Source organism: Rattus norvegicus, chromosome 15 (assembly GCF_036323735.1).
Source record: "Rattus norvegicus strain BN/NHsdMcwi chromosome 15, GRCr8, whole genome shotgun sequence".
NCBI lineage: Eukaryota > Metazoa > Chordata > Mammalia > Rodentia > Muridae > Rattus > Rattus norvegicus.
The window spans coordinates 27222450-27236780 of NC_086033.1; the positions used below are offsets into that span (position 1 = coordinate 27222450).

Genomic DNA, 14331 nt, shown 5'->3' on the forward strand with positions numbered 1-14331 from the left:
AGGAGGGGCCAAACTGTCCCTTTTATAGTAAGCCCGGCCTACCTGGCTGTTGCCAGGTAACTGTTGGGCACAGCCTAGAAGGAATGCCAACAAAGAGTCTTATCTTCTTTAATCTTTCACAGTTTCTTAGGCACTGCAATCCTCAAATCAGGGGTGAGTATTCACCCTGACTGAAGAAAATTTCCTGACCCCTTTACCCACTGCCCTGTGAACTGAGTTTTCCCAGTCCCAGCGGCAGCAACTACAAAGCCACAGAACTACTCTTGTTTTTCTGTATGCATTGAGCATTCTTTCCTCTGGTTTTTGTCTGTTTGGTTTCTGTTTGTTTTACAGTAACAATAACCATACGCATGACTAGAGTCATGGGACTCACACAATGCTCAGAAAACCTGCTCCCTGTTCTTTAGTTCCGTCTCAGAAGTCCCACTGTGCACCAGGAGGGGGCGCCCACTTCAAAGACCCGTGTTTGAACTCTCAAGCTACTCACCACGTGTCTGCTCTGTTCACTTGCTATTGTAGGGGCTGCTCTCACCGCACTTCAGGGTTCCACCGTGTGTGGTGAGGTGTGTGTGGAGGGTGGACCCATGAGAGCTCCTCAGGGTTGCGCTCCCCGAGCCCTGACAAAAGCCAGGGAAAAGAAAAAGAGCAGCATTCTAGGTAATTAAATTAGTGTCTTATTTCTACTCCAGACAATTCAACAACTGAAACAGCACGTTAGAAAATGTTTTTTCAAAAGCCAGTGCATGTTTTTGTCAACAGAGTATGCATGATGCTTTAAAGATCTTATATATGTGTAGACTTGGGCGAACCCTCTCAACTACTCCCAAATGACTGAGGTGGACAGAAAAGAAATAAAAAGCAAATAAAGCAAAGAGACACAAATCAATGGTCCTTTTAGAATTCTAACAGAAGGGAAGATGTTTATCTGCCTTAAACTGTGGTAGAGAAATAGTCAGGGATGTCCCGGACTCGGCAAAGGGCTGGTTTCTCAGTAGCCACAAGCTGATTGTCAACAAAGGAAAGAGTGGAAGTGTGTGTCGTAGGGTTTCTCACAAAAGCAGCTGCTTCACGGTCACCATAGCAACACAACTTGGCAACATGGATAGATGATAGTGTGTGTTTGAAAACATACACAGTGGCAGAACACACTGAATGAAAATTAGAAATTCATGAGGCGACAGGCCACTTATCCAGAAGAGGACTGTCCCACACACCAAGAATGCATAATCTGAGCTGTCCTTGTACAAGGACTGTGTCAGTGTAACATACACAAACGCTCAGATATGAGAAAACAAAATAGCACGTTTGTGACATGTCTACAACATGCAATTATTGACAACTTTTAGGTAAAATCTTCAGAATGTTCCAGGAAAAAAGATTTGATAGCACAAAAATGGTTCATATCACCCCAAAATTTTTGGCCTTTCGGCGGGACCATAAAACGACATTTGTTGAAGCCTGAAAACTGAGATTAAGTACAGATTATGGGGAGTAGCCGAACTATAACTGCTCCAGTTTTCTACAAAGTCACCTTATCAGAATTCTCGAGGCACAAGAAGAGACAGTGTCTTCCCGGGCAGAACACGGATGTTCCACACCACGGAGACACCCAAGTACCACCTGCCCGCTAGTCCTGGCTTTTTTTTTTTAATATTTTATTTATTATATATTATGATTACACTGTCACTATCTTCAGACACACCAGAAGAGGGTATCAGATCTCATTTCAGATGGTTGTGAGCCACCATGTGGTTGCTGGGATTTGAACTCAGGACCTCTGGAAGAGCAGTCAGTGCTCTTAACCACTGAGCCATCTCTCCAGCCCTAGTCCTGGCTTTTGAGGAGGATCTGTGTCTCTGATTTTTGTCTTCCAGCTCAGGGAATGGTGGTGGTGGTGCTTGTGGGAGAGGTGGCAGGTGCTGAAAGGATTCAAATTCCTGTGAGGTAGGCCAGCAAACAGTTCACTGAGAAGAGCACTTGCTACCAAGCCTGCAGACCTGAATTTAGTCTCCAGGGGCGCCCACGCTGTGGAAGGAGAAAACTGGCTCTCATATGTTGTCCTTGAGCCACACTCACAGAACATACTAAATAAGTAAATGTAAAAACAAGACAAAACAAAAACACTTTGAACACTGAGCTATTGAGACCCAACAGTGAGCATCGTGGTGGAGTTGAACTTGCGATCCATCAGAATCTAGGTGCCTGTAAGGAGAGTACTTCTCATTATTTTCCCCAGATGGGCTCAGGATTCGGGAGGTCTCTGCCCTAAATGAGCTGTTTGCACAGTGACCTTGAACACACTAGGCCGTCTCGCCAGGGCTTGGCGCGGTATCTGCCCATCAGATTCCTTCGGCTGGAGGAGGCGTGGGAGAGCAAACAGGGTTCCCATGGGAATAGGATTCACACTGCAACGTAGCGCAGAAAAGTCTGTTACTATCACAGGCGGGCAAGCCTTCTTTTCCATTGCTTGATCTTCAGTGAGGAACATTCTCGAAATTACTTACTGCAAGTGTTCTAATACCTTTTGGACTTGACATAATTGGAGTGGTCAAATTAGGACCCCCCCCAGAAGTCACGTGATGTTGTCAGCGTTCTTCTAGAGGCAAACTGAGAGGTGACCGTCAGTCTTCTCAGATCTCCTCATTCCCACGATGTGTCTTCCTGATGTGCGCATTCAGCTCATTCCATTTATATCAAACGCTTTGTGATTTATCCTACAGAACTCCTATTGGATACACTTGCTTCTCTCCTGCCAAGAAACGGTAAAAGAAGGCAGTGTCCAGTGAGCGATGCCTTACCATCGCCCGGCTCCGTTACCCGCAGCAGCTGAAGAGTCCTTCAGAGTCCTTCCCTCGGGCAAACCCAGGAGTGTTGGCTTTGATGCAGAAAAAAATTTTTACAGGATAGGATAGACTAAAAGAAGTTAATATAAAGCTGTTTTATAGAGATTAGCGGTTTTGTGGAGATTTTAAGCACAAGGTTTAGAAAGAGAGGCAGTCGGGGAGAATGTAAGATACGCCCCCCAGTGTGTGTGTGGCTTTCTCAAAGGAGAGTTGCTCCTCCTTTTCCTTTATACACCTTTTCCTTTATATCCTTTGGGTGATTTTGTTGTGTTGTTCTCCCTTTCTTTCTCTCTCTCTCTCTCTCTCTCTCTCTCTCTCTCTCTCTCTCTCTCTCTCTCTTTCTCTCTCTCTTTCCTTCTTCCTTCTTTCTTTCCTTCTTTCTCCCTTCCTTCTTTCTTTCCTTCTTCCTTCCTTCCTTCCTTCTTTCCTTCTTTCTTCCCTTCTTTCTTTCTTTCTCTTTCTTCCTTTTTCCTTCTTTCCTTCTTTACTTCTTTCCTTCTTTTTTTTTCTTTCTTTCTTTCTTTGAGACAAGGTCTTGCTACATAACCCCTGATGTCTCACAACTCGTTACATAAACTGGCTAGCCTTGACTTCACAGAAAGCTGCCTGCCTCTGCCTCCTGAGCTGGGTTTACAGAGCCACCACATTAGGTCATTTGAATGTTTGTTTTAAACTGTTATCTTTTTTATTATTTTTTAATTTATTATATATAAGTACACTTTAGCTGTCTTTAGACAGACCAGAAGAGGGCATCAGATCTCATTACAGATGATTGTGAGCCACCATGTGGTTACTGGGAATTGAACTCAGGACCTCTGGAAGAGCAGTCAGTGCTCTTAAACACTGAGCCATCTCTCCAGTTCTAATTATTATTTTTTAACTTTATTCTTCTCTCATCTATTACATCCTGACCATCATTTCTTTTCCTCCCCTCTCCCCCAAATCCACTCCTCGTTAATTCCCTTCAGAAAAAGGTGGAGTTGCCAGGGTTGTCAACCCAAGACGGCTTATCAAGTTGCAAAAGGGATCAGGTATCTTCCCTCAAACGAAAGCTGAATGAGGCAACCCAGCAGGAGGGGAACGGTCCCAAACGCAGGCAAAAGAGTCAGAAGCAGCTCCTGCTCCTGAAAGAATAAAAAATATAGCCAAGAAGTCAGAAGTTTAAAAATGCTATCTCACACCTAAGAAGCCCTAAAAACCTCAAATTCCAGACCCTGCTCTCTACCTGTAAGTAGGTAAAAGGTCACATATCTTGAGCCTGCTCTCCCAGAAACTAGATAAAAGGGCTTAAAGATAAGGCCCTTAGATACGTGATCCTGACCTAGTAAAGATAACAGAAAGCTTCTCCCAGGAACTAGCTGACCATAAAGTTAGATTACAATCTTAAAAGCAATCTTGAGAGACAGGAAGCTTCTCCTTGTGACTTTTCACTGGTATTCTCCACATTTTCCAATGACGCCATCCCTGCCCCCTTGGGTTGTGGCTTCTTCCTTTAAATACCCCTTCTCCCAGCTACTGGGGGTCAAACTCCTATGCCCTTGCGTGGGATATGAGTCTCTACCCCAGTGCACTGGTTCCTATCAATAAACCTCATGTGATTACAGCAAGGACCCTCTTGTGTGAGTTATTGGGGGATCGAGTCATCCAGAGACTTGAGTGAGGGTCTCCCCACTCTGGGGGGGTCTTTCACTCCCACTGTTAGTGTATCTGGTTTTATGTTGAGACCTTTGATCCAGTTGGAACTGCATTTTGTACAGGTTAAGCAGTAGTCTATTTGCATTCTTCTGCTTGGAGACATCAATTTGAACGGCACCATTTGTTGAAGATGCCGTCTTTTTTTTTCCCCCAGTGGGAATATCTGACTTCTTTATCAAAAATCAGGCTTCCATAAGTGTGTGGACTTATATATCTGTTTTCCATTCCATCCCATTGATCAACCAGATTGTTTTTGTGCCAATATCATGTGGATTTTTTAATTACTATTGCTCTGTAATACAGCTTGAGACCAGGGATGAGGTGATACCCCTGGAAAGTTCTCTTATTGTTCAGGGCTGTTTTAGCTATCCTGGGTTCTTTTGTTTTTCCATATAAAATTGAAAAATGTCCTTTCAAGGTCTGTGAAGAACTGTGTTAGAATTTTGATGGGGAACGCATTGAATTTATAGATTGCTTTTGGTAGGAGGGCCATCTTTAGCATGTTAATCCTACTGATCCCTGAGCATGGGGGGGTCTTCCCTTGATGAGGGGCAAAACCTGCTTTCTGAGGGTGTGAAGTAGGAAAGCTGGCACTGCCCTTCATCAGCCCTGTGGTGATGCGGGCAAGGGGGAGATACTGCATTCCACTCCTAACTGCTTGTGGCAGGTGGGAGAGCTGTCCCTACCCCTCAGGGATATAGCATTCAGGAGAGTGCCTCCCCCTCTCCCATGCCCAAACCCACACTTAACCAGGGCAGCAATGTAGAGCTAGCCTGGTGGAGTGGTCATGAGTGAGCCAGCCCTGAGTTCAAATCCCAGCAACCACAAGGTGGCTCACAACCATCTGTAATGGGATTTGATGCCCTTTTCTGGTGTCTGAAGACAGACAGCTACAGTGTACTCATATACATAAAATAGATAAATCTTAAAAAGAAAAAGGAATGAAAGAAAGAGAGAGAAAGAAAGAAAGAAAGAAAGAAAGAAAGAAAGAAAGAAAGAAAGAGGAAGAAAGAAAGAAAGCCACCCTGCACATTTAATCCTTGAGTTGTGTGGGAGTCTCTGTAAACATCATGGTCCAAAGAGTAAGGATCTGTGTGAGACAAGAAAGAAAACCATTTTAAAAAGACTTCGGGGGGCTGGGGATTTAGCTCAGTGGTAGAGCGCTTACCTAGGAAGCGCAAGGCCCTGGGTTCGGTCCCCAGCTCCGAAAAAAAGAACCAAATAAATAAATAAATAAATAAATAAATATAAAAAGACTTCGGAAGTGGTGGTTTAAACTGCTGAAGTCTGGCCCCGGGCAGTTTTTTTCAGGCATATTTAAGCACAGTACTACTTTGGGGGAAAGTTTCCCAGTGACAGTTGCTACAATAAAGTTTAAGGCATGACTACATAAAAACTCTTTTGCAAAGTACACATGCCACTGGCCATCCAAGAATGGGTTCTATTGACTGAGAAACCACCCTCAGAATAAAATCCCAGGGAGGAAATAAACATGAACTGAGTGAGTCGGGTGTGGCCTGGCCCTGCAGACAGCACAGATAGATCACCAGGCTATTAACTAACTACCAGCTTTCCCTGTGGAAACAGGAATGCATCCCTTCGGTTAAAGAGACATCCCTGTGTGTTTAACACTCCTGGTTTTCCCAGTGCTCCTCTATGTGTGTGAGGACCTCATGCCTTCTATAGGGATGCATGGATCCCACAGGGACTTGGGTGCTGATGGGGGATGGGCTCGTTTTATCATGAAGCTGAGCTCACTACTAGCAAAAAAAAAAAAAAAAAAAAAAAAAAAAAAAAAAAAAAAAGCCATGCGGCTTCGCTGCCATCTAATGACCTCATCAAAGTAGAAACAGCCATATGAATTGGCCACCGTTGGTCAGTGACACCATCAAACTGGCAACGACCATGTGACTTGACCTCCATCTTGGTCAGTGACATCAGAATAGTGACAACCGGGCTGGAGAGATGGCTCAGCGGTTAAGAGCACCCGACTGCTCTTCCAGAGGTTATGAGTTCAATTCCCAGCAACCACATGGTGGCTCACAACCATCTGTAAAGAGATCCGATGCCCTCTTCTGGTGTATCTGAAGACAGCTACAGTGTACTTATATATAATAAATAAATAAATCTTTAAAAAAAAAAAAAAAAAAAAGAATAGTGACAACCATGTGCATTTACCGGCATCTTGGTAATTGCAACCTCACTGCATTATTCAAAGTGGCAACATTTATAGAACTTAACAGCCTTACTCTTATAATGATCTGCACCACAAGCATTCAATCACATGTCCCAAACCTCTTCCCGATTTTTTTGTCCTTTTTGATTCTTCACTTTCCTGAATGCCTAATGGGATCATGGGAACGGAAGACCCAGAGTGCCATGAGATATAACTCAGTAAGGGAGTACCCAGCGGATTCACGCCAAGGTGTACCACTGAGTTTTATATGAAGAACACCTGGCTTCGGCCAGTGATGAGCTAAGCCATTGCTAGAGCCCTTCGGGGAGCCTAGTGGAATCGCCTATAAGCCAACAGAGTGTTGTAGAACTAACATGCCTTCCTAGTGAGAAATCACTCTGCACCCCCCACCACCTTGTCCTCCAAAGTCAACCAGGTCCCCGGGGACTGTGGGGCATCTCTCAAAATGCCCTGTAAGTGTGGGAAGTCACCTGTTTTCTCATTCTCAGAAGACTTTCAAGCAAGGCCACAGTCAAGCAAGGTTTTGTCCTCCACATAGATAGAACAACTAGTGAAATTAAGACTAACAGAGCAGGGAGATGCTGGTGCAGACCTTTAACCCCAGCACTAAGAGGCAGACAGGTGGATTCTGTGTGATCGAGGCCAGCCTGGTCCATAGGGCAGCCAGGACTGTTACGGAGAGAAACCCTGTCCCAGCAAAAAACAAAACAAAAGAAAAAGAAAAACTAGAGGAGCCAGAGGTTCCCCTCAAGCCCAAGTGACCCCCAAAGGCAGCTGACCTTGACAATACAAATCGTGTGTGTGTGTGTATGCATGATGTGTAGATAGATAGACAGACAGATAGATGATAGATAGATATATAAATGATAGATAGACAGATGATAGATAGATAGATAGATAGATAGATAGACAGATGATAGACAGATAGATGATAGATAGATGATAGACAGATAGACGATAGATACATGATAGATAGATAGATGATAGATAGATAGATAGAAAGAAAGAAAGAAAGAAAGAAAGAAAGATAGATAGATAGATAGATAATGTTGGCTGCCTGCATGGTCTTTGTGATGGCTATTATTGGTTGTCAACTTGACTACAATTGGAATTAACCAAAAACCCCAAAATGAGAAACATCTGTGAGGGTTTTTTTTTATTTGTTTGTTTGCTTGCTTGCTTAATTTGAAGTTGGAAAGATCCACTTCTAATCTGGACCTTTAAAACAGGAAAACAAGGGCTGGAGAGATGGCTCAGTGGTTAAGAGCACTGGCTGCTCTTCCAGAGGTCCTGAGTTCAAATCCCAGCAACCACATGGTGGCTCACAACCATCTGTAATGAGATCTGATGCCCTCTTCTGGTGTGTCTGAAGACAGCTACAGTGTACTTATATGTAATAAATAAATCTTTAAAAAAAAAAAAAACAGGAAAACAAGCCTTTAATCCAGAGCTTTTTTTTTAATCCACCCTCCCCCACCCCTGACAGGGTTTTACTGTGTAGCCTAATCCAAACCCCAACCCTACTTGCCACCCCAGCCTGGTTTAATGCTGATCTACTGAAAGCAGCTAAGACATCCAGTCTTGTGGACTAGATTCTTGAAACTTCCATTCACAGGCAGCCATTACAGAATTAGCTGGACCATAGCCTGTAGAGAGATTCATTCTATAACTTCTTTTGTTCTAGAGAACCCTAACCATCAGAGTCTTAAACACGCTGTGGGAAAGTAGCACCAAATACTGAAATGCCGAGTGTGTTTCCTCACCAGGATGACTCTGCCTGCACGCCAGGCTTAAACGCACCTGCGGCGCTGTTCAGACTCCTACTAATGATTCCCCTTCAGATTAAAAAAAAAAATGCTGTTCACATTTAAGACTTCAGACCTTGGCTCTCCTGTAGCCAAGAGATTTGGGCCCAGTAGTGTTGCAAGCTAAAAATTAAACAATGGCTAAGTTTCTTTCCTCTCCCTATCTGGAAGCCATCTGAAAGGGACCTCACACTGATTCTAACATTTCCAACATCTACTAAAGGGCCTCAAAGCAGATCCTCAGCCATCACTCAAGAGACCAAATGGGTGGGAGTGAGTAGAAGCCAATAGATGGATTCTCTTGGGAGCCCTTGTAGAGATTCTCTGGACTTTGATTTAAAAATCTCCTCTGTAGAGCCAGCTGTGGTGGCACAAATGTGTCCTAATTCCAGCCCCAGGGAGACAGAAGCAGATAGATCTCTGAGTTCGAGACAAGGCCTGTAGAGTAAGTTCCAGGACAGCCAGGGCTACACAGAAAAACAAACAAACAAACAAACAAACAAACAAACATGTCTCAGAAAATAACAACAACAACAACCTCTACTGTATCTCCTCGTTTCCTGTATGCACTACCCCACCCATCCCTGCCTGGATTTTAAATTGTCTACTTCAGCCAGGCACATGACACGCCTATAATCTTCACACTAGGCAGATGGGAGTTTAAGGCCTGGTTTACTCCGTATATTCCATGTTAAGCTAAGATACTGTGTGATACCTTATCTCAAAAATAAAAACAAATAAGTCTTGGAGATGTCAAGATGCTGCAGTGGGTAAATGCACTGGCCATCCAAGCCTAGAACACACATCAAAGTAGAAAGAGAGAATTAATGCAATAAGCTTGTCCTCTGACCTCCCTATGCATGACACAATGGCATGTGTGAGCGTGCGCGCGTGAACACACACACACACACACTAAAATAAAAGACTTTTTTTGTTGTTGTTGTTTGTTTTTTCTTTTATTCGGAGCTGGGGACCGAACTCAGGGCCTTGCGCTTGCTAGGCAAGCGCTCTACCACTGAGCTAAATCCCCAACCAATAAAAGACTTTTGATGCACGTCTTTAATCCCATCACTTGGGAGGCAGAAGCTGGTAGATTTCAAGAGTTTGAGGCCAGACTACAGATCAGCCAAAGCTACAAAAGGAAACCCTGTCTCAAAACCAAACAAACAAACAAACAAACAAAAGTCTTCTGAATACCTTTTTCTCAGACCCAAGCCAGTTTGATTTTAGCTAAGAATGCCTTGAGATAACCTTTAACTAACATGTTTTCTTAGAAGTGGCAACAGAAAAGGGGGGGAAAAAAGACTGAGAAGAAAAGGCCTCTGCAGCAGTATAGTCTAAAGGAGGCTTACACACACACACACACACACACACACACACACACACACACACGCATGCACGCATGCATGCACGCACACACAGAAACACACAAACATACACACATGCATATACACAGAAACACACAAACATACACACACATACACATACACTTATACACACATATTCATACACACACATACATACACACTTACATACACACATACACACACATACACACACTTACACACATACACATACACACAGACACACACAAACATTCACACACACATACATACACACTTACACACATACGCACTTACACACATACGCACTTACACACATACACACACACACATACACACAGAAACACACATACACACACATACACACACACGCACACACACTTATACATACACCAACATTCACACACATATACATACACACATACACACACATACACACACATACATACACACTTACACATACACTTACACATATACACACACACATACACATACACACAGACACACACAGACACACAAACATTCACACACACATACATACACACATACACACACTTACACACACACACTTACACACACATGCATACACTTACACACATACACACTTACACACATACACTTACACACTTACACATACACACACACTTATACACACATACACACACTTACACACATGCACACACTTACACACACATACACACACTCTTACGCACACACTTACACATACACAAACACACACACATACACACACATATACACACACACTTACACACACTTACACTTACACACACACATACACACACACATAAAAAACAAACAGCCTTAACTATAGACACAGGTTATCAAACAAACAAAATGATTCGTGATCAATTACATCCACTCAGTAATTACTAAGTTATTCTCTGCTGGTGAAATGAGCCAATTCGAAGCAGATTAGACCATATAAATGCAGGTTTATTGGGAAGAAGCTCTAGGGCAGACACACTGGCCCAGAGGAAGGAAGTTGCAAAGTTCAGGAGGGGTGTGCTGGGTAGGGCCTGAGGGATGTTGTGAGAACCTGGAGGCCAGGTTCACTCTGGTAGGTTAAATATGCACCTCAGCTGTTTGTCCCAGGTTTGAATCCCAACTTTCCAGCCTTCTGTTGGTAATGAATGAATAAGGGTGATATAATCGGCTATGACTGCTTCCTGCTGACATTTGGGCATTGTTATGGCAAAAAGATGGAATGTTGGCCAAGACTAGGAAGAGCAGGCTGTTTTACTTGATGTCCAGGTTGTAGGACCATCTGGGGCTAGGGACATGAAGACCCATTGGAAGCACCTGTGGGTAGGCAGTTAGGGACTGTACTGCATGCAGGGTCTAGGAAACACCTGGACTTGGCAGGATGCTGTGATAGATAGATAGATAGATAGATAGATAGATAGATAGATAGATAGATAGACAGACAGACAGACAGACAGACAGACAGACAGACATTGGAGACAGAAAATAAAAAGGTTTTTCCCCCCCTTGGGTATACATTTGAAAGTTTTAGAGCCGTGGTCTTGGAAGTTGGAGGTGGGGGTGGGTGTTGTGTTTTATAAAAAAAATAAATAAATAAAGAGGGAAGGAAAATGTGTAGTCAGGTTGGGGGAAGGGAGTGCCTTTGCAGGCCCATGCTGAGGCTTCCCTTCCCCCTGAGGGACCAGCTACATGATGGTATAGTATAGAACAGAGTTTATTCAGGGCACACACAGGAGGGAAGTTGAGAGGGTAGTAGAGACATAGAAAGACAGAGAGACAGTAGAGGAGTAGAGGCCAACCATGAGTACATGAAGTCGGGGGAGGAGAATGGGGAGAGAGGGGGAGCAGGAGAGAGGGACAGAGCTAGAGCAAGAAGGCAAGAGAGCGAGAAGGGGGCAAGCAGCCAGCCCCTTTTATAGTGAGTCAGGCAGACCTGGCTGTTGCCAGGTAACTGTGGGGCAGAGCCTAGACAAAACGCCAACATTTCCCATTTTGGTTTGGTTAAAAAAGAAAAATTAGGGGACTGGAGAGATGGCTCAGTGGTTAAGAGCACCGACCACTGTTTCAGAGGTCCTGAGTTCAATACCCAGCAACTACATGGTGGCTCCCAACCATCTGTAATGGGATCAGATGCCCTCTTCTGGTGTGTCTGAAGACAGCTACAGTGTACTCATGTACATACATAAAAAAATCATTTTTTAGAAAAGAAAAATTAGAAAAAGATGATGGTGGGCTATGAATAAGGTCGTTGTGATCTTTAGCTACTTCCTGATGACTTTGGGGCAATGTGTCTCTAGGAAACCTAGGAAAATGGGTATGGGGAAGTTGGTCCAGGGTCGGGGAAAGGGGAATAGACCCCACCCTCAGGATAGGCGGTGGGGAGGGAAACAGGCTGTTGATTAACAGTACTTATCTGGAGTCTATCTGACCTTTGGGAGGTGGGTTTGAGTGGATTCCCTGAAGTTTAGAAGAACCCTTTTAAGTTTACAAAAAGATAATTTTCAAGGGGTTGGGGATTTAGCTCAGTGGTAGAGTACTTGCCTAGCAAGCGCAAGGCCCTGGGTTCGGTCCCCAGCTCCGAAAAAAAGAAAAAAAAAAGAAAAAAGATAATTTTCAGATATGTTGGTATTACCACATAAAAGTTCTGAACTTGAACTCTCAGTACAGCAGTAGCATAGTGAGGGGAAGAGGTCTGAAGCATTTTTCTTCTTCCCATGTCCCTTTTTTTTTTTAAGATTTATTTATTTATTTATTTATTTATTTATTTATTTATTTATTATACACAAGTATACTGTAGCTGTCTCAAACACACCAGAAGAAGGTATCAGATCCCATTACAGATGGTTGTGAGCCACCATGTGGTTGTGGTATTTGAACTCAGGACCTCTGGAAGAGCAGTTCGTGCTTTTAAACGCTGAGCCATCTCTCCAGCCCTCCCATGTTTCTTAACTCACTCTCCTAATACCATTCAAGGTTTTTCACCTCCAACCTTCATAACTTTCATTTATCAACCTCAAAACACCTTCCTAGACCCTCAAACACTTTCTTAGAAGCTTTTATATTATCAGACCTTACATAAACTTTAAACTTTACACTTTTCCTCTCCGGTTATTCACCATGAGACCCAGGTGGTTGACCACTGGAAGCAGTCACCTAAACTGACTTCCTTTAGACAGGTAAGAAGTTACTTCTTGTTCTAGTCTAGTCCTCAAAGCCCTGAGCGATCTGAGAAGGATAAATTGTAATCTAAATGACCAATGTATCAATTGAAATGGCAATTACCATGAACAAACTAACAAGAAACAAAAAGAGCACGTAATATTAGATCAGAGAGCACACGAAGACCTACCTCAGCCATACAGATAAGAGATGCTCCATTCATTTCCCATGAACCTCACAACCATGGTCTTTCTCGTCAAGGGTCTCGGTGTGTTTGTGTTTGACATCTTCAGTTCCTTCTCCATTAGGTAAGAGCAAGGAACCAAGACTATCATTACATCATGTCTGGGAAGGAATAGGATAGATTTTTGTTTCATACTGGATCTGATCAAGATTTTCTAAAACTCTGCCAGTGTTTTCCTGGAGAACCCACTAGGAGGCTAGCAAACCTCTTCCCCATTAGGAACCTCTTTTTGGTTGTTGATTTAAGACTTAGTCTCATGTAGCCCAGGCTGGCTTTGAACTTGCAACCTAGTCAAACTGGCTTTGAAATTCTAATCTTCCTGTTTTCCGCCTCTTATCCGCTGCTGTGATAGGCATTGTGAACACAGTTTGCCAGAAACATAGATAAACACATCTATCTATCCACAATATCACAATTCATTACCTAACAAAAACTTCTCAAGGTAAAGAATTTCAAAGGCAGCAATTTTCCAGATAATCCTACCTACACTGGCAGTCAGGCCGAGGTGGCCCCAGGTTATTTTATTCTAATCTTAATTCCTAGCATTAATCTTGTATCACACAGCACACAGTGAATCTCTATATATATATCTGAGTTACAGAATTAATACAGGCTTAGTGAGGCTACAGCAGACCTTCACGAGGTTCCAGACCTGGGCTGATAGAAATGCACTAGCGCCCATATTGATAAGATAACAAACCCAAACCAACCTCAGGAAGGAAGCTGCAGTTCAGGCTGAGAGGCGAGGGGGAGAGCAAAGGTTCATGGGTAAGTCCCTCTGCAAGATAAAAGACTAGAATCACTGGAGCAGAACAGAGGGCTCAAGTCCAAATGGGAGAGCAGATGGATGGACAGATGGCAGCTGAGTATGAATATGCCAGGAGTTCTCCGGGTGAGCACACTAGGTAGCAAATAACAGCTCCGTATGGGATGTTGTCTTAGTGTTAGGTATCCGTGGCATTCTGGGTCCAGGTGAGAGTTACATTCTGGTATGTCCTTTAACTTCTTGGGCTAAGTTTCTCTGATATGATTTTATTTACAC

At 43.4% G+C, this 14331-nt stretch overlaps 1 long non-coding RNA gene across 3 annotated transcripts in view; it reads right to left on the reverse strand.

Annotated features, from left to right (window-relative positions):
• Positions 1-14331, reverse strand: part of LOC102553296 (uncharacterized) — a 29122-nt gene that overhangs the window by 6098 nt on the left and 8693 nt on the right. The window contains exons 2-4 of one of the 3 annotated variants that reach the window (XR_005493937.2): positions 14000-14067; positions 13236-13390; positions 1639-2749 (exon numbers count right to left, since the gene is read on the reverse strand). This is a non-coding gene — a long non-coding RNA (uncharacterized LOC102553296). Of the gene's footprint in view, positions 1-1638; positions 2750-3703; positions 3968-13235; positions 13391-13999; positions 14068-14331 lie in introns of those variants that run through there. The other 2 variants (XR_005493936.2, XR_005493938.2) reach the window with 2 other exon arrangements.